The 21,382-nt window shown below is 42.6% G+C and overlaps 1 protein-coding gene across 1 annotated transcript in view; it reads right to left on the bottom strand.

Moving 5' to 3' along the window:
- LOC147673861 (uncharacterized) overlaps nucleotides 1-21,382 on the bottom strand; it is a 1,240,526-nt gene that overhangs the window by 1,171,162 nt on the left and 47,982 nt on the right. The gene's annotated exons all lie outside the window — the stretch shown is intronic.

Here is a 21,382-nt window from a genome sequence, read left to right on the forward strand (position 1 = left end):
ACCTACCTTCATGATTGAAAACTCAAAATGATACTCTCAAAGCAGTAATCTACACATAAATAATCACAACGCCCACCCGGCAAGGAAGGAGGGAAATGAAAACTGTGCATTTATATGGTGCATCATTTCGCTGGAGAAGCACTGAAGTGTATTGTCAGTGTACTGAAACATAGCGTGGTCTACGTGGGAAGCGATTTGGTGAACAAAGCAAACACAAAGAGAAGATGGACGGACTGCTGAAACTTTTCCGACACTCACCCCCAGTCACAGATCTGGGTTTGATCCATCATCATTCTTTAGCTCACTTTGCCACCCCAGTTCAGACCCAGCTATATGCAAATCAGTCTTGACCCTGTGCCTCATGGGAACAGTCCAGCCTGAACTGCCAAGCCAGGTATTCCCTGGACTGGAAACAAGCATCCTGGAACCGGTTTTGGGGTAACACCCCTCATCGGCAAGGCTAGCTTAAATCCAGTGACAAAGTGAGCAAGAGACCCACCTCTGGGCATACGCTGCACCCTTCGGGCGAACAAAGCAAACACAAGGAGAAGCTCTGCATAAGTGACCAGAATTGAAGACAAATAAGAGATCAAAAGCAAGTGCTTTATCTTTATTTATAGTTTTGTCTGGCTGAGAGGGTGTGGGGGTGTAAGTTCGACTTACTTGTAAAGTATTTTTTCACCATATTCCACCATTTCTTAACAAAGACTTGCTTATGATGCCAACATGGAAATGTTTCGGTTGACTCTTGGCTGTAGAATTCGGAATGAAAACCTATGTTGTTCCTTGTAAGGGTATTAATAATTGTTTAGATGTAATGATTTATTTATGCATTCTTAACACCTTGGCTGCTAGGCGTTTTCCCGCTGGGTGCGGAGGATTCTTGATACCCATTGTTCATGACAAGGTCAACTCGTCATAAGCAAAGGGCAGGTAAAACCCATGACGAGTTGACCTTGTCATGAGCACTGAAGGGGTTAAACCATGATTTGTGTAGCCTGTTGTGGTGAGAAGAATTGTTTTATCACCTTTGTTTCTTGGTTTTCCTATTGGTGCTGTAGGGTACATACTGCCTGATTTCGAGTTTGGCAGTGTGGCAGAGAGCCGCCACATCAGTGCCCCGCTGCCACACCATCAAACTCGGTCGTACACTGTCCCCATGATTATGAGTTCATTTGTGATCTGGCTGGCAGTCCTTTGGTGGTCCCACATCAGTGGCTTTCAAAGGCCCATATCTGAGCCTTAGGAAGGCAGTGCTATGGGAGTGTCAAAGCACAGTCCTGCACGGCATGGACTGTTAAGTCCATGTCATGCTGGAACTCTGGGTGCATGCATACAGAGGGCACAACATGTGCCCCCCATGCATGCATCCTCTTGCCCTGCGGCAACAGGGGGGCCTGTAGGTCCCCCTTAGTTTTCTCACTGCCACACTTTTCATGGTGGCTCACCACTACAAAAAGTGTGGCAGTCAGGAAATTCGTAATATGCTTGGGGGTGCCTCAGCAGCACTGCCAGCATATTGTGGACCTTAGGCTGCTGCAAGACTGCCAGGGATCGCGGATCCCTGGCTTTGGCAGCGGACATACGGCAGTCTGACAGCCAAACTTGTAATATAGTGGTCGGACAGCCGGTGCAACAGTGAGGCGGTGCCCGCACCGCCAACGTAGTCATAATCAGACCCATAATTTCTGTTTTTATGTTTGAATCGCATTTTATTGACAGTCAAAAAACCTGCCATTGTGCAAAACACTATAACACATTAAAAAACATACGTAAACAGACGTACCTCAGTATTCCAGATCAAGTCCCTCAAGATCTGTTCTCTCAGTTTCTCTTAGTTACTCTGATCGTAAACTACCATTGCGAAACCTCCAGGACCCTTTCTACATGCTGTCTATTACAAGGGAAATTTGCTTGCACCGCAGAATCTGAGAATACTCCAAACCCACTCCAAGTTCTACAAAATCTTGAAATACTTTCTCTTGATAGATTTGTATAGAGATGGCAACCATCACAGAGGGGACACCCCTGGTCCCTCTTTTGGACTTCATGCCATATGTCCAGCACTTCAGCCGAGGCATCTAGTTGCACTACATTCACCACGCATTGTAAGGAAAAAACTCTGCACCATGCAATATGAAGTATACATTTATGAGTGATCACAAAAATGAAAAACAGCTAGGGGGTTCCCTGACAGATGTCAACATGTGGAGCTGCCCTATTTATAGGATCATCACATCTTTATAGGCTGTACGGTAGGCGTAACCAATGAAGAGAATAATTTTGGTTGGTATCGAGTAGGGATTATCATTTACTTTTCCATGAGAATGGGGCTCATCTTCTTCATTTTCTCCAAATTCCCTGGAACATTTTTCAGGGCAGTCTTGCCTCAGTGTTAAGTAGCTCAGCACCTTTGCTACCTTTCTTGCTAAGTTCATACCTCCTTCGTTCCAAGATGATAACATATTATTTTCTGACAGCTGCATCAATGGCACAGCCTAATTAACTTTATACTACAGCATCCCTTAAATTTGCACAGTTCACTGACAAAGGAGTTCAAAGTATCAGTCTTCTCAAAAGCACAAAAATGTGCATCTACATTTTTCTATGCTTGTTCGAATCCCATCACTGTAAAGGTGATGCCTTATAGTTCTCTAATTATGGCAGTGGCGCTTAAGTCAGCGACATCCCCCTGGGCACAACAGAAAATCCTGCATGGGGCAGGATAAAAAACGTTTAACAAGAGTTTGTTTGATGATTCATATTCAGAAATCGTTATTCATTCTTATGAACTCGTAGGTGCTTTTCAAATTAAATCAGTTGATTCATGTTGAATCTGTACATTAAGCATGGGCGAATTTTGCGAATCTCGAGTTCGCGAATTTTGCGGATTTGCGAACTCGCAATCCGCAAAAATCCGCGAATTCTCGCGAATTTGCAGATTTTTTTTTTTGTGTTCGCGCGGGTTTCTGCCAGTTCGCGAGGGTTTTGTACAATTTCGCAAACGCAAACTTACCTGTCGGGTCGCAAGTTTTGCGAACTTGTTGTTTCTACGTGTCCAGCCTGTTTGGGACACTCTTCTTCATAACTGCCACCCTCTGTCACCACTGCCACTCTCTGACTACTCATGCCACCCTCTGGCCCACCCATGCCACCCTCTGTTTCATCACAGCACCCTCTGGTTGTCCAGTGTACATTATTGTGGCAAAGCAAAGCACACCTTCCCTGTCTCAAGTGACCTGAATTAATTTGGGGCTGATTAATGTGTCACAGAATATTTTTTTAGCTGGCACCTGCTTCCTTAGTGCTTCCTGATTAGTGATCTTTTGCACTTGCTAAGTGCTTTCATTGTTGCAAAATTAGTTACAACACCTGCCCTGCCCCAACTGACAATAATGAATTAGGGGCTGATTAATGTGTCACTGTTGGATTTGAACTTCCAGCCTGGCTCCTGCTTGTCTCCCTTAGCTGTAATTCAGGACCTTTGTGGCATATGTGTAACTATTCTGAGGGTCAGAGCAGGGTCACATAATAGTTGCAAGTAGGCAACTGAACTCTGGAGGGGCCCCTCAGGAAGCACTACAGGAAATGGCTACTAATGATGAGCTTGAACTTTTGAACCTGGTAAGTAGTTTCAGTTTTGCTAAGATCGTATTTCTGCAATTTAGCGCTTATTCGCGGGGCGCGAAGTTGAACTGGGAAGCCGCGAACTCACGCGAACAGTGCGAGCAAGCCATAAAATCCGCTGCTCGCGGATTTGCGGATTTCGCGGGAAATTCGCGAATCTCGCGGATTGCGAATTTACCGAAAATCCGCAAAATCCGCGAGCGGAACGGATTTTCCGCCCATACTTACTGTACATCCATATATACATGTCTCCCTATGCATTTAGGGCAGGTCGCCCTTCGTCAAGGTGCTCCGCGGTGGTGGTAAAAAAAGGTGGTTTGTGGCTTTTTAAATGATTTTTATCCTGCTCCAAGCAGGATTTTCTGCTGTGCCCAGGGGGATGTCTCTGAGTTAAGTGCCACTGCCATAATTGTATTCTTTATTATACCCCTGTCAGAGGGTGATACCCCAGGAGCACGCAACAACTATACAGACCAGAGCAGCTACTCGGAGTGGTGTTCCTACCACAACGATTTTCATATAGCTATCTACCATGCAATGTATCATTTTCAATCTCACTTGTTTTAACTTGAAATAGAGTTATCTCGCTTGCTGTCAGAGGTTCCTCTCACTCATCCTGCATATTCCTGTATACTGGATTTTGACGATCCTTATGAGATGCAAGGCCACGCCACTTGAAGAACTCCACACTCAACCCCTGGCTGCTCTGTTGACCTTGTTACCTCCACATGGAAAGAACACACCCAGGTATTGGTGAAACATGTAGAATTGTTCCATTTCTGTTATCTGGTCAGTGAAAGAGCTTGTGTTGAGACGAGAATCAATGTAAATGTAAATGTAAATTTACAGGAATTTATATTGCGCAAATCACCACTGGTTTCTAAGCGCTTGCTTAGGGAACCCGTCCTGGTATTCCCCTGTGAGATAACCCCAGCAGGGTAGCCGCAAGGTGAAAGCCAGGCATCCCGCCGCGAGGGGCCGTTGTGGAGATTAAGCAAGCTGTTGCCCAGAGTCGCAGAGTGTGAACCCATGAATCGAGTAGGCACCGGAGCGAGAATTGTCGAGTCCATGGACATTTTAGGACTCATGACCCCGCCGAGCCGGGAATTGAACCCTGGTCCCGGGCTGACATCTGCTTCCAGGTCTGCCTCCTCTAACCAGTGAGCCACACTTCTCCACAAACAACTACTGACAAATTAAATGTGTCACATTTTCTCTAAGCAGCTTAATTTGTCACTGTTTATGTTATGACTTTCTGGTGGGGAGATTTACAAGGAAGGAAGGAGACGGAGTGACGGCCACTCCATATAATGGATACTTGTCCTATATTACTGCAAGGAATCCAGGCAGAATACATCCAAGTTGCACCTAGCGGACTGTCTGGGTCCTTAGGTAAGTTGGAAGAATTTAGGGACCACTAAATTTGCTGTTAGAAATCTCTTTTAAACAGCTCGGTTTGATAAAACCACATTTTCAACTTATCCCTGGGCACAACAATTATTGTGGTTTACTGTGATCATCTAGCAAGGCATCAGCATATGGTCTGTTGTTCATCGTTGGTCTACTTATTAATAGGAATAAGCAAGAAATTGTAGGAAAGGTGGCTCAGAGGATGAAAAAAAATCACATTGAGACGGGTTATAAGCATAGTGTCTGCAAGGTTATTTTTTACAATGTATATGGATATGTATATGGTATTACAACACTTGCTCGGCCTTCTACCCTCTTCTTGGGGGCTATTTCTGGGCAGGATTCCATATCCAGGCAATATGCCTTTCGGTAGTTTGGAGAAACATTATCACTTAGCCAGAAGAACAGACGGTCAGAGCTGACTGTGAGATCAGGTCATTATTATTTAGACAGCTCTTGTTCACAGATAGGTCACTGATGACGGGGCAGTTCAGCTGGAAGAGAGTGGTAAGTTTAGTGGTAAGGTAGGACTGAGGAGTAAGATGGAAGCCTTGTGAGAAGGCACAGATAGAGGTTGAAGTGACGTTGGATGTCTGATCTTCAGGATCTAGGAAGTTAAAAGATAGTTATTAAGGGTAGGTATAGGAGAGTTTACTATCAATACCAAGTGTGGTGTGGAATACATAGAGTATCCACCATAATGAGATGACAGTGGTGCTGGGGAAACAGAGAATGGGACATGTAGAGTAAGTCAGAAGGAGGACAAGGATTGAGGAAGCAAGGGGGTTTTGTTTTTTTAGGTAAGTCGAGAAGGGGGCAATGCAGAGTGTGTTGCAGGCGGTGTGGATTAAGAGGTAGATGTCGGTTAACATATCTTAGGAGGAGATCGGTATGAAGAGTTTAGCGAGTCAAGGAGGCTTCATAGGATGTATGGGAGTGAAGGAAACAGATTTGCTTGACAAAAACAGGAAGATGATGACAAGAGGGTAAGGCTCGCACAGGGGAAGGTAAGAACTGTTCACAATGGTAAGAGGTACTAGGAAATAATATAATTCAAAGTGAGGTGGATAGGAGCAGTAAAATGTGTCTAGGTAAATTTATAGGAGCGAGAGTGGTTAATGGGTGGGAAAGGGGGATGGGTTAGGGTGAGAGGGAGATAAGGCAAATGAAGTTATGACTGTTGGGGGGAATGGGAGAATATGAATGATAGATCTATGCAATGCTTAAGGAAATGATGGGAAGAGTAGAAAAATGAGAGATAAGATGGGAAGGAAATATTTTAAGAAAGCAGTTATAGGTGGTATTTAGGGCCATATGCATGAACATATTTTCCCATAGATGCAGAATGAGAAAAACCCTTTGATGCATCTGACCGTTAGGCCTGGGCGGTAAATTCCGTTCCGCTTGTGGAATTTGCAGAATTTGGGTAATTTTGCGCTCCGCGGAGAACGCAAAATTGCCCAAAATTCTGTGTTCTGCGACTTTGCGAAATTGTTTGCTTGTTCGCGTTCTCAAATGCGTGTTTGCGAGATATTTCTCCCCGAGCACTCAAACAGCGGTTGCGAAAAGTAAAAAAGCATCGCGAACAAGCAATTCTGCGTGTTTTTCGGAATTTCTGCGTGTTCGCGGAGATTTTTTACCTTTTCGCAGAGATTTGCGTAACGCGATTACACAAATTCCGCCCACCCCTAGTGGTATTGAGGTAGATGAATGAAGGCAGGGCAGCAGAGGGGTAAGAAAGTAAAGTGAAGTTATCTCGGGAAAGCAAAGTGGGATTGTACCGAATAGATGCAGGCAGAGCGTTAAGAGATGGCCAGGAGGTCAGAAGTGGAGGTGTATATTAAGGATGAGGAGGAGGGTAATCAACAAGCAGGAGGGAGGCACCATAGGAGAGGTGAGTATGGAATTGAGGGCATGGCAGTTAGGGTGGTGAGAAAGGATTCCACATAGAATGATATTCCTGGGACTTGATCAAACATTCCTGCACATTTAGACTTGATGCTGAACTTTTCTCTGGCATGACACATCTTGAGAACTTGATGTTCTAGAAGTGGACATTTGTTATGCAGGGAGTGTTTTGTTACCTTTCACTCTAATGAAAAATGTGCTTGTTTTGATTACCGAGAGTAGATCGGTTCTGAAGCAGTAGTAGTTTGTTAAGAGAAACACTTATGCCTGTAGTTCCCATGGAGGCAACAGTTTTTAACTGAGTTTTAGTGCTTAACCACGGAGCAGAAAAAGCAAGGTCACTAGGTTACATTTACTTTGATTAAAGTGTGGTGTTTATCTCTGGGGCAGGGGAAGCTCAGCTACCAGGATAAATCAGAATCTTTATTATCTTTCTTATCTTATTATCTTTATTATATATCTGTTCCATTTGTTTGCATTTATAATTTGCTGGAGCTCAGTTACTGGAAACCATTAGAGTTGCTACACATATGACAGAGTTCCATTTATGAGTTAAAATGTAATTATTTATTCTGGAGCAGCAGATACTCTGTTATCTGTCACCATTTGAAGTGGTATTGAATGGCTCTGTAACTCAAGATGTAGAAGTAACCAGATGATGTGTCTGTAGGTAAATCAGAAGGAGAGGGCACACTGAAGACGTGATGAAGAAAGTACAATAGTGAGAATATAATGCCCACCCAAAAGTGGTGCTGTAGCTGTATAGGGCATCAGTAAACACCAGAGTATTAGATCCAGAAGTGTTGATGGCTTAACAATAGAAGTCAAGACCCAAAAGTGCCAATGGCAAAAAAGGCTGTCAACAGACCCAAAGAAAAATGTTGTGACTAGAGATCGTCCAAAACCTCTCAGCCCTCTACCTGGACATGTAGGTTGGATGCACTGGGAGGGGAGATAAAATACGGGAGGGCAAAGGAGGCTAGGTTTAATGAATCATGTCACTTGAGGAGGGCCTTGAATTAGAAAGGTACTTCTTCCAAGACTCCTTGATTGGATCACTAATTGGCGGTGCTCGTTGTTAGACAGGAATTGGGGGTCACCATGCAAGGCGAGGGTCTGGAAAAAACAATGAAGCATGGCAAACCAGTAGAAGATAACAATCCTGTTAGGGGAAAGAAAACAAAAACTACACCAAAGAAGAAAAAAGTAATAGAGAGAAAGAGCCCTATCATTTATTTACAGATAGCAGTCTCTCCTGCTTCAAACACAAACTTTACCAAAAGTGTACAGTTACCAAATCAAATTCAGTAAAGCAATATATCAACAATTTACCTCACTAGATAGGCTGTGGCAATGAGTAAGTGCTATATGTGGCTCACCACAATCTCCTCATTGACTACATGCTAGTCCAAGATCACAACAATGCTTGAGGAGCAGTGAGGAGGTGCTGAGTGGAGCTGATCAGCTAAGTCTAGAAGACCATGAACTATAGTGGTAGTTCTTGAGATTAGATCATTGATTGGAGGTAACTCAAGGGCAAGGAAGGGAGAGGAATGGGTGACACCGAGCAAGGTGAAGCCGCAGAATATCAACCAAGCAAAGCTAACTAGTAAATGTAAACAGACCTTGGGATGTTAAATTACAAGCAGAAGAAGAAAAATGCAACAGAAGAAAAAAATAGCTGGGAGAAAGAATATAATCAAGTGATCTCAAATAGCAGTCAGTGCTGCGTTAGACAAACTTTACTTTCATTGTACAGTTCTCATTTTAAATTTAGTGCAGCAATACATCAGTAACTGGGTTCCCTAGGTAAGCAATGTGCATGAGCTAAGCGGTACTCAAGGTGTTTTCATCACCAGACTCTACTTACTCTCCAAGCACCATGCCAAGATGGCTGAAGTGCTTGTGGAGAAGCAGGATCATGGAGGTGCATCGGCTGAGTTTTGTTGGCTTTAAACTACAATTGTAGTTCTTCCAAGACACCGTGATGACTGAGGAGAAGGAGAGGAAGAGGTGAAACCAGGTAAACTAATGAGACATGCCAACTAACAGAAGCAAACATACCTTGCGGGAGAAACCATAGAAAATGACTATCAAGAATAATATTGAGGATAAAGAGACCCACAAGTAATTACAAATAGCAGTCGTGTTCCTTTAAGCACAAACGTTACCATAAGTGCACAAATATCAAACAAAATTTAGTGCAGCAGTATATCAATGACTGCTCCCAAAAGTCCCAGAAATACCCTTCATTCTCATCATTATTCAAGGGCTGTTTGAATATGTTTTGTTTTGTGGACTCCAAACATACACCATTGTAGCCAACTAAGTAAAGTTATCTCTACCTATCAAACACAGGCGAAGAGCTTCCTTCACACTTCTGGCTCCATACCCGTTAAGCGTTGGACTAAACTAAATTTGTCTAAAGCATCTGTAGCCTATTCAATAGGAAAAAAAGTGACACAAAGTTTCAATAATGTCCAAGTCAAACTAACATTTCTGAGTTTTTGTACTCTTCCCTACCTTTAAGCCTATACCTGCTCTCAGCAAAGGTCACATTAGCAAAACAAGAATTTCTTTGTCGGAATAACATTAATAGGTAGGTAATTTTTTCTCCAAATTCTAATTACCTTTCGTCTCAAGATCAAACATTCATACTACTACCAGCTGTTTCTTCCAAAACATGTGGATTAACATATATTGGTTACTTTTGCCTAAATTTCCCTAAAGACTCCATTGTAAGGAGGTTCAGGTTCAACCATGGTTGATCTATTTTTAGCATAGAAGTTAGGATTTGGATATACTACATCTTGGGAAGGATCTTACCTGGGTAATAGACAGTTCAGTTGTTTACTCACTAAATGAACTAACTCTTATCTTTGGAGCTGCCGTTCTTCAAAAATCAAACAATGGTTAGAAAAGTCTGCATTTCAGTTCATCCACTGCAGACTGAGCTTTTAAGGGAATTAACAGACTACAAACATATAAGAATTTCTTTTCTGCAGCTACAAAGTCCTAAAAATTAGATGTGCCATCTAACTTGGACCCAGCCTTCAGGCTAGCTTCTACAATACACCCCAGAATCTGTCAGGGACATATATTATTGGAAAAAATGAAAAGGTAAATTTACTCTTGTGTATTTTGATGGCTTACGGTTATTTTCCACTTTTTTCAGATGAAACCTGAAATTTATGATTCATTGGTGGGTGTTTCTGAAAGATAAACTTTTTTTTTAGATTTAACTATACGCCTTTCATTGTTACCATACTGTAGGAAAGCTTTCATTAGTAATAGCAGACATGCTTCTGTACAGGCCAGCAGTGCTGTGCAGTTTTAAAAAGGATATACAGAGATGCATTTGACAACTACCCTCAGAATGGCACTACCCATTTTAAGTAGGTGAGGATAAATAAACATTAATAAATAGATTTAACACATTGGCTCGGTTGGAACCATTGGAGGAGGAGGGATTGCCACAGCGGGTGAGCTGTTCACGAAAGGTGCATTGATGACCCATCAATACTTTGTACAGCTTAATGGTCTGCCAGGCTCCCTTTTTCTAACACATCCAAATCTGCTTTGATATGTCCGTACATTGGACACCATGGGGAACAGAGCTTGACATGCACGCACTCCTTCAAGAAGTCTATGAGATGGGTACTAGCCGGTTATTAGTCAAATGGTTGTACAAGGGCTTACATACACATTTACACACGTCTCTGGCTACCTTAAGAGATAAATGGAAACTGGTCTGGGGCGTTCTGTACTTGACAAGAAATGGCACACTCTCCTCGAATACCTGAGCAAAGGTTCACGCAATTGTCACGTTAAATTCATCCAATTTTTATTCTTACACAGAGCATATTTAACATCACTCACACTTTACCGTCTTTTTCCTATAGAATCACCCAACTGCCCCTGATCCCAAGCAGACTTGGCAGATCTTTTACATATGCTGTGAGCTTGCCCCTCACTAACAGCTTACTGGACTGAAATACATACCCCACTTTCTACGCTTACAGATGTCCCCCAGTGGGATATTTTGGAGCACTGTCCCTTGGGCCTGTACTCCCTTAAGACTATTGCATGGTTAGTGAACTTAATGCTTCTTTTGGCTTAATGCCAGATCACTAGGCAGTGGAAATCCCTTTGAGTGCCCCTTAAACTGATTTGGCAAGACAAAGTCATCGTTGGGGCACAGCTGAGAGCTCTGCATTGCACAGGGAGAAATATTATCAAGGTTTATGCAAATATTTGGATTGACCTTCCAGAGACCTTCAGATCCCAGGAGGATGGTGATTAATAGTTTATAACTACATGGCAATATCATAACAATCTCACCCATGACACCTGACATTTACCAGAGGCAATACTACACGCTCTGACATGCCCGCTTCTCGGGCCTTCTAGAACATTTGTGGATCCCACACATTATGCTATAGTTTTATAGAGACATGACTGGCTGAGGGCTGGTTGGGGATAGGGAGGGGATGTTGTGATTTTTTCCTTAGGCTTGAGATTTTGTTTATTTTCATCACCTCAATCTCTTCTGGTTTATACAAAGCCTGTATACTGTTTAAAGTATGTCCAATATATTGCAGCTATGACGCAATTACTTACAGAGAGGGCACACAGTATTTACGTTTTGTACGATTCAACTGCACCATCTGATCATAACTGTAATTTATGCAAATAATGAATCTAAGAAAGTGTAATAAAATGTGTTAAAAAATAATTAGCATCTCAATAACAGATAAAATACCATTTTCATAGTTTCATGGTGAAGCTGCACCTTAAAATCACTTTATTTTTTTTTTAAAAATGCAGGGCCATTAACTCTGAACAAAGCTGTCTTTTCAGTATTGCAACTCGACTTTTCATTTTATTCTAGACCACCATTTCATTGTGTTGTTCTTGTATGCAGAATCAACAGTACCAATGATTTCAGTCCTGAGGAATCAAGATGTATATATGTTTAAATATATTGATTCAACTATGTAACAATTTATTGTAGTTGATGGCTGCACTCTTCAAAACTGCACACCATCTATTAGAAAATATCCCTAATAAATTCAAATCTATGTGGGGAAAAAAAAAGATTTAAGTAAGTTCTGAGCAGATAAAGTCATTTATTTCCGCCAACCTCTCCCTTCCATTTGGGGTACCAGCTGCCACTGGGAGTATTGTCTTAATCTTGAACAGTGTCTGTACCCACTTACCTTTACGGAGACTTACAATTTTGGAGCTTTTTTCCTATTCAATGCCTCTGCCTGATCTCAAATCTATGTATGAGATTCACAAACTTTACAGCTTTTAGCATGAGTGAGCTGAGCAGTGACTGGGTGAGTAGGACCACTCTGGGCAATACAGATGAAAGGCCTGGAGTCTAGTGGGGGCCAGGAAGGACTAATGTGTCTGTGGGCCTCACAAGCAGAGCGACCTGTGGCCTGCAGGTACCGTGTGTTAAGAGTCACTGTCTCCAGGGGGCCTCGCAGGAGAGAGGTGGGGGCTTGCTTCTACATAATGGTCGGATTTAACTTTTAGGGAAATCAGGTCCTAGCTGTACATGAAGAAAATTACCATTAAGTCTTTAACAGCCAAGAAGTGCTCTAAAATGCATTCCTCAGAACTGCTGGTGAATTTATCAACTGGCATCACTACACCTCATAGGCATGGTTGATGAAGAAAACAAGTGCTAGCAGAGGTTAAACTGACCAAAGTGCTCAAAGATCCCTCACTCTTGTATGTCATGATATTTATTTTGCATGATGACATCTCAGTCAGAAGTACTATTGAGTTTTTACCTGATCCAGGTCCCATAGCCTGTCATTTAATCTCATCATTTGGCCAAATGTTGTGCGGTGTTACTTCCAATCCTATCCTCATTACGTTAATAGTTATTTTCCAACTGTGAAAAATCCTACATCATTCTGCAAACATAACATCGGCAACAATGAAATTGCTATGTTCTTTAGTGTGGCTGTTATATTAAGTTCTGTAGCTTCTCTTTACATTATTAGATTTGCAGTCCTGCCCTCCTTATATAATTGTAAAATGTAATAACTAAGTTAGAGGGTACAGCTAGGGAGAAAGGGGGATGTATGCCAAATGTGTTTCCACACAGGGAAATAGCTGACCAAACGCTGCCCCTGATCGCAAAAAACCGATTCTCACTGAGAATCTCAATACACCAACCTATGGCAGGTGACGGACGCCCAAAGGGACTCTCACACCCATCAGCCTCCTTCCTCATGTACCTTGCTACCGTGTACTAAAGACTTTGTGTGGTAATCCAAAAATGACGCATGAGATCCCTGAAGGAACACAATTTATTTTCCTCGCAGCCCACAACCAACGTCGGGTAACCACCCTCCAAGGAATAGGGATGGCATCCAACACACATTCCTTGAAATATTTTGGAACTGGAACTTAAAATATGGATGTGAATAAGAGTCTGCACATCATGTGAATAAATATGATACGTTATGTAATGTATAAATTAACAAGCTCATATATTACTGTTGGAAAATGACCCTTTCTGAAACTTTTTACCTTCCTCCTCCTTTTTCTGATCTTGTTTTTGTTGGCTTAGGTCTCTGAGCACTTTACCACTGCTCGCCAGTGCTAAAGTACATGTGCTCTCTTCCCTAAACATGGTGGCATTGGTTTATACCCGATTGTCATATTTGATTTACTAGTAAGCCCCTTGTAAAGTGGTATAACATATACCTAGGGCCTGTAAGTGAAATGCTACTGGTGGGTCTGCAGCACTGATTTTGACACCCACATAAGTAGCCTTTCAAACCTGTCTCAGGCCTGCCATTGCAAGACATGCATCTGCAGTTTACTGTTACTCCGACTTGGCATTTAAAACTACTTGCCAAGTCATAAACTCCCTTTTATTACATATAAGTAACCCCTGATATAGGCCCTAAGTAACCCTATGGGGAGGGTGCCGTGTCTGTAAAAGGTAGGACATGTGTGTTAATCTTTACATGTCCTGATAGTGACAAAAATACAAATGTATTTTTAACTATTGTAAGGCCTACCTCTCTCATAGGCTAGCACTGGGAATTCCTTAATACACTTTTAAGATGCAATTCCTGACCTAAGAGAGGAGTAGCTGTTTCATGAAGTTGGATTTAACATTACTGTTTATAAAAGTCACTTTTAGAAAGTGGACATTTCCCTGTACTTACTGCTCAGCGTGCCTGACAGCTTGTCTCCAATACATGTGGTGGGGGGTAACTGCAACATTCCCTTTAGACAGCCACAACACAGGAAGGATAGGTGGGTCTGAGAACCCACCCACATACATCTTTATTCTGATGGCATTGCCTGGGCAGGATGAAAGGGAGGGGCTAACACCTCACTTGATTAGGCAGTGACCTATCCTCACACAAATGACTGATTACCACCCACAGATAGCCTGGCAGGCAGGATTGGGTTGAAAGAGAAACGTGTGCACTTCAGAGAGCTGCTTTGAAAACACCCCCACATCAAAGGCACTTTTGGGTATATATGTACTGGGTCTCTGATGCCCCAAATCAGACACTACTGGACTTATAAGTGAAGTTCTGCCAGAAGAACTGCTGTGCTGCTTAAAGGACGCAACTGAACTGCTGATCTGGAAGGTCTGCTTTTCTGTTTGCTGCCATGCTGCCTGCTGCTCTCTGACTCTACTGAAGGAGAGATGGACTCTGCCTTTACTCTAAGTGATCTCCAAGGGCTTGCTGGCTTGCCTCTTGCTGCTTGAGACTCTGGGATATCAAAGTCTCTACTCCTGCTCCTGTGCCTGGCTCACTGGAAGTGGCCCAGATATTTGCAACACAGATTTCGACGCATCTCCTGTCTGCGTGTAGCAGAACTGGGGCATCGTCTCAGCTGCAGGAGGAAAATTGTTGCATCATCTCGGCACCTGCGATTTGCCTCCAGATATTGACGCCTTGGACAGCGTATCGCCGCCTCTGCAGCTTGGGGAGATTGAGCCATACCCTCGACTACGTGGCAGAATCCGGTGCATCACTCGTCAACTCTCGGCTCTGGCACCCATCTTCCGAAAGGGCGCATCGCCTTCATTGCGTGAAGAAGATCAATGCATCCTGTGCCTGCGGGGCTTGACAGTGACGCATCACGTTGTTTGAGACTAGGAAAGGTACTTTGTTCACCGGGACCTGCATGGGTCCTATAGCCACCCGGTGCTCTATCGTGGTCGGCACGAACTCTGACTTTGCCCAGGTCCAGTGCGACCTAAAGTAACCTTTTTAGCGCTACTTGCTTTAAGCTCTTTAATGCATTTATTCCTTTAAAATTCCATATCTTAATTTCTATAAATTGGAATTTTGTGGTTTTGCTCTTGTTTTATTCAGAATATAATAATCGATTTTTCTAAACCTGTATGGAGTTTTTTTGTTGTGTATTCATTGTGTTACTGTGTGTATGTGTTACACAAATACTTTACACATTGCCTCTTTTAGATAAGCTTGCCTGCTCTGTGCCAAGCTACCAGAGGGTGAGCACAGGTTATCTTTATTTGGTGTGTATCTAGCTTACCCTGACTAGAGTGGTGGTTCTTGCCTGGCCTGGGGGCATATCTCAACCAACCAGGACTTCCATTTCTATTCATTCCTTAATGTTACATTAACCTAGACAGCAATAATATTTCTCTTTTCTCGAAATAAAAAAAGATAAACTGTGATAAAGAAAATGAATATACTACAATAATTGCCGATAATATATTAATCTTAAAATAACAGTGGAACCTAAATAACTAGTAGATCAGAAAAACAAGGACGAAAACAAATGTTGGAACAGATATAAGTATCAGGCATGAGAATCCATATAAAGTTTAATGTGTGATGAACATTCGAGTACTCGTACACACTAACGCTTTTAAGTACCCCTAACTGTTCACCATTACTTAGTTCCTTTTTCTCCTTAAACCCTTTTTGTCCCATCACAGCCATCATTGTTTACTTAAACTATCCTTTCTGTATTCAACTACTATTTGCCACAACCATTCCCATTCACTAACTCCACTCTTTCAGGACTTCTACATTTGGATTTAACTTCCACACAATTCAATGGATTTTTACCTAAAACCAATCTCCCACATTAAGTTTCCTTACATTTGTTCTTACTAATATAAATGTATTTCCTTGCCTTTTCCAGAACGCTTTCTACTTTAGTGCGAATTTCATTTTCCATCAATATCATACTTAGAGCCCTTTGATGCCACTTTCACATCCAGGATAGACATACATAGTTTGTAAGAGTTTGTTCTACCGCTAAGAACCTCAAAGGGACTGAATGCTGCGACTAAGTGAGGACTAGTTTGGTATGCATCATCCTGCCAACTTTCCCTCATTTGGCCCAATGAACGCAATCAACTAATATTGTGATCATGTACCAAATAATAGCTTTAGCTTGAGGGTCATATAGTGAAATTCTAAGCTGTTTGATGTTACATTTCCTGTAAAAATTCAAACATCTCCTTTAAAACAAATGGTACCATTTTAATGGAAACTATTTCCTTTGGAAAACCCTCCCTCATCCGGTTTTTCTAAAAAGAAAAGTATTATTTGGTAATAGGTTCATACATAAATTGCGCTTCTCTCTATTTCTTATATAAATCTATTGCGTGTCTCTACTTGTTGCCGAAGTTAGTGACTGGATCGCCAAAATCTATTCCTAATTATTTCCAAGGTTTCGTTGGATAGGCGATAGGCTGCATTGGAGGCTAAACGTACTTATTTATGCAGCTGGTCACATCCTGCACAAAATAATGCAATCTTTCACGAGTCCAATTTCCTGTGTGTCCATACCTGCCCCACCAACATTCAGAATGTGTTGCTCGATTGGTCAATGTCTGCCTATGAGACCTTCAAGTCCTAATCGTACAATCCCATAGCTACGTTTTAAAGGAAAGGCACATTTGTTGCTTCATATTAGCATGCTGCTTACTTCCATAGAAAACACATCTGGAATGATGGCATATGCTTGGACCTTGACAGGAAATTACCTCTCTTCTGGCCAACCATGCTTGACATATTTTATCACAAGTTTGAGATCTTCATCTGCTTTTAATGCATCAAACCATTTATCTTCTGACGTAGCATGAGAAGCAATCGCAGCACCAACAGTGATCAGACACATCTGGCATCCCAGATACAACGGTTGGCTGGCTGGATGGAGGAACTACTCCTAGCTGACGCAGTGAGGTGTGGTTCTCCAAACACCATACACTATAGATATGCTTTTATATATTTTTCACCCATGCACTGTGCCACATAAATTGCTCCCTTTATTGGTGCAGGTAGCCCAGAAATGTTTCTGTCGAGCCTCATACCTAACTAGACGCATTACGCATTATGCGCCGGCTATTCCATTACTGGGAATGCAAAAGGTAGGGGGCAGTGGAAGAATGGCAGAGCTTACAGCCTAGCATGGAGCAGGAATTTACACGCTAGGAGACCTTTATGCAGCTGGAGCGCTGCAGGCACTTACTGATCTGGTTAGCGAAGAAGGAATCCTAACTGGACTTTTCTTAAACCAAGCTTCATGGGTAAGCACTGGGATAACATCTTGCAGGAACCGCAAACACAGTTACTGATGCAGTAAACACATGTGATGGGCACGGGGCGAAACCTTATTAAATAGTTTGCAGAGGTTCTTCGCGGACTCTCTGCAACGGATTTGGAACCCCTGCGGAACCGTTGGGAGGTAGGGTTTGGCCTCCCAATGCAGACCTAAAGAATGGACTATGATGTTGGAAAGACCCAGACTAATTCCCAGGAATGCCAGGTTTCGACTGATTCAATTTTACATAGTGCACCGGGCATACCTATCCCCAGACAAAATTAACAGGTATTTCAATAGAACAGATGCATGCCGCCCACGCTGTAATTGTTAGATGCCGGACTGCTGCACATGCTATGGTCGTGCCCCAAGCTATACAACTATTGGAGAGAAGTGGTACAGCTTTTGTCCACAAGCACTGACAGGGCACTCCCTAACACATGGGAAGCCTGTATTACAGGGATATTTGCCTGGGGTAAGAAACATAGAGTCACCTCCAGATTTTTAGACCTAGGTCTGGTGGTAGCCAAGAGGCTTATCACAAGTCATTGTGAAGCTGAAGACCCCGACACTGACAGCCTGGTCTCAATCCATGCTGAACTGGGCTAAAGCAAAGGACACCTACCTTCAAAGTAAAGATACCCTTGGATTACACAAATATCCAATCTCAGTTTCCTGGAACGTAATCCTAACGACGCTTCAACTAGAACTAGCCCCAGGAGATTCCACAAACAACCCAAACGACGAATGCCTTGAATCACGCACCAGATGTCACCGCTTAAATACGCTTGATCTTTCTGAAAAAGTCAATAAAACAGATCAAACAAAAAAAAACAGCGATCAGACACACTTTGTCCTCATTTAATTCAGCCTTATCGTCAAATTAAATAGCTGATCTAGATAAAAATCCTCCCCTGACACTTTATCGTCTTAAAATATTTGACAGTGACAACTTTTTTTATTGTGTGATAACTTACAATCATTAAAAAAACGCATAAACTGATTTGAAACTTTTAGCTCAAAATCAGTAAAAAAGGTAGCTTAAAAGGTTTGAGAAAGATTGAAACCAATTTAAATGTTTTCCCTGATAAAAAATGGTGCCGTCATAGGGATATACAAGGACACTTTTTCCTCTTGGAATATGAACTACCTCAAAATTGTATTACAACAAGGTATAACTTAATCTAGCAATCCATAGAGTGGGATCTTTCACAACATACCAAAAAACAAACAGGGAGAATAGGGTCAAAGGGAACCGTTTAAAGACCTACTCCTGGTTCATTTCCCCAGCAACCTCATATGCAATAACAAACAAGAACCTAAGAGGTCTAAAAGCCAAGCATCTTGCTGGCAAACACTGGCCGTTATATATCAATATGTCAGTGGGTGCTATAGTCACCATGTAACAATATCTAAAAGATAGGAAGAGAGAGAGAGCAACACATGTGTGAAGAAAAAGAGTCGTAATGTCTAAGACTCAAATGGAACACTGATCAAGCCAGATCCAGTACAAAAAGTTTGTGAATAACCATCAAACAAACCAGGTGATCGGTCCTATCATTTGGTAGTCCACACTGTGACCTGGCGGGTCCTTCGATCATCTAGACCTCATGCCACACAGTCATGGTAAGCACTGGATATGGTCTACAGTGAATACTGAACCTCCAATTGTTGGTCTGATTGTGATGGTTAGTGAAAAGTAATAAAAAAACAGTGCAACATACAATAAAGTGGTGTGTCTTAAAATAGGGTGATATGTCTAAACAAACACTTCAATCGAGAACAGGCACATCCCCTAATTAAAAAATAGGAACAGCGCAAACGACAGTATAGAACAAATGACTGTCGCAGTTCGGGCCAACATGTTTCTGCCTACCGGGCAACTCGTCCCTTGGCTTTCATCAAGGCCACTGCTCTAAAATAGTTGCTACTGTTGTGTGTAAATGAAATCAAACATGTAATCAGTGAAAAGATATACGTAGGAACGATACAACCTGTACCTACAGTTATATACACATCCTCCTTGTCAGTGGACGCTCAACGTGATCCAGCATGACAGGGGACTGGACCTCACCTCACCTGGACCGTGCTCAGGTATATGAGGCCCCGCACTCTCCGTTGGTGCCACCAAACTTGCCTCCCCCAAGCCTCAGGCAGTCATTTGTTCTATACTGTTGTTTGCGCTGTTCCTATTTTTAGGTTTTGCCTGGCGAAAACGATGCGAAAGCATCGTTTCGCTAGGCGAAAACCTAATGAGTATAGTATGGGGGCTGGGAATCCGCCCGTGTCTTTCATTGGCTAGCTCCATAAATGGAGGCTAGCCATTGGAAGACGGCTCTGTCCGTCAATCCCGGACCAGATTCGGGGGCGTTCCCGAGAATTTTTGGCTTTTGGCGACGTCACGCTACGTCAGCCAAAAGCCAATTCTCGGGAACGCCCCCGAATCTGGTCCGGCATTGACGGCACCCAGAAGACGTCCATTGCTTTTCGTTTTAGGGCTGACTTCTGTGCAGTATTGCTTTTGGCCACTGGGTGGCACTGCAGCGCTTCTGTTTGACAAGTCCCGGCAGTCGTTCTCTGAACTGCGGGCGATGCAGCTCTTCCCCATAAGGCATACATATTAATTTACACAGTTTCATCTTAGTTCGAATTTGGTGCGATGCGTTTCTAAAGTGTTTGTGTTTTGCTGTTCAGTTAACAATTTAATTTAAAATTAATATGGAGATATAACAACATGAACAAAAGTGCATTTCAAAGGGATGATGGACGAACCTTTATTTACTTTTTCCTCTTCACATCTGAAAAAGCACAAAGGCTACCTGAGAACAACCACCCTTTCAATATATCGTTTTATTAATGCAGAAAAAAGCATTGTCAGATTTACTTGTCACGTGATGTGTATTTTAGATGTGCTCTGTGGAAACGTGTCAACAGACAGACGTGTCTTTTTAGCTCTGTGCCATTACTTTGGTCTCAGTTTCAATCATTCTGGTAAATGTTACCTCTGTATCTAAGGGAGAGAAGTGTTAGGGATTAAGTGTGATTAGAGCGTGGGTAGAAACGCCAGACGAGTTTTGTTTGTTGAGATATCACATGCCTCAAACACTTAGCGAAAGTATCATGTTTTCAGGCTCAGACGTTGATGGTTGGTTTTATGCCGCAAAAGTATGGTAAATGTTTTAACCACATCGCTGCTGTGGTTATTTTTCCCCTGTGCTGGAAATTGCCATTTTGCTGGTGTCATGACGAGCTCAGCTCGTCATCAGCACAGCTCAACTGTGCCTCATGACGAGCTGAGCTCGTCATGAGCATGGAAGGGGTTAAGGAGTGACTGTTACATGGCATAAATCAATACAGAAAATATCTGTGATACAAAAAATATATAAGGCAGTAGTTCCCAAACTGTGCGCCGCGGCGCCCCAGTGCGCCATCAGAACTCACCAGGGGCGCCGCGCACTTCTTGGGAACGTGGGAAATTCTGCTCTAGTACTGCAACTTTAACTTCTATTGTTGGTGCCGACTGCCTTGCACATTTGTTTACCCTGCGAGTCTCTTTTCTTCATACCTCCGTTATAAAGACATGCACTTGCATTTTTTGTAATGTGCATTTGGAAGCCCAGAGTATGGGAATGTTGTGTGGGGGAGTTACAGAAGTCGCACCGGTCAGCGTCTGGAATGGTTTGAACCAGCGCATGACGTAACAATCAGGACAGGGCTGCAGAGGAGTGTGATTGCTGCCGTCAGCCCCTCTTATAATCCGAAAAACGGGTAAACATGATCTTGTGAAGTGAAGGTCAAATTACGACCAGCTGAGTATGTATCTGGAGTTTTTGGGGGGTGTTTAGGATTTCTGGTGAAC

This window comes from Lissotriton vulgaris, chromosome 12, assembly GCF_964263255.1.
Source record: "Lissotriton vulgaris chromosome 12, aLisVul1.2, whole genome shotgun sequence".
NCBI classification, from domain to species: domain Eukaryota; kingdom Metazoa; phylum Chordata; class Amphibia; order Caudata; family Salamandridae; genus Lissotriton; species Lissotriton vulgaris.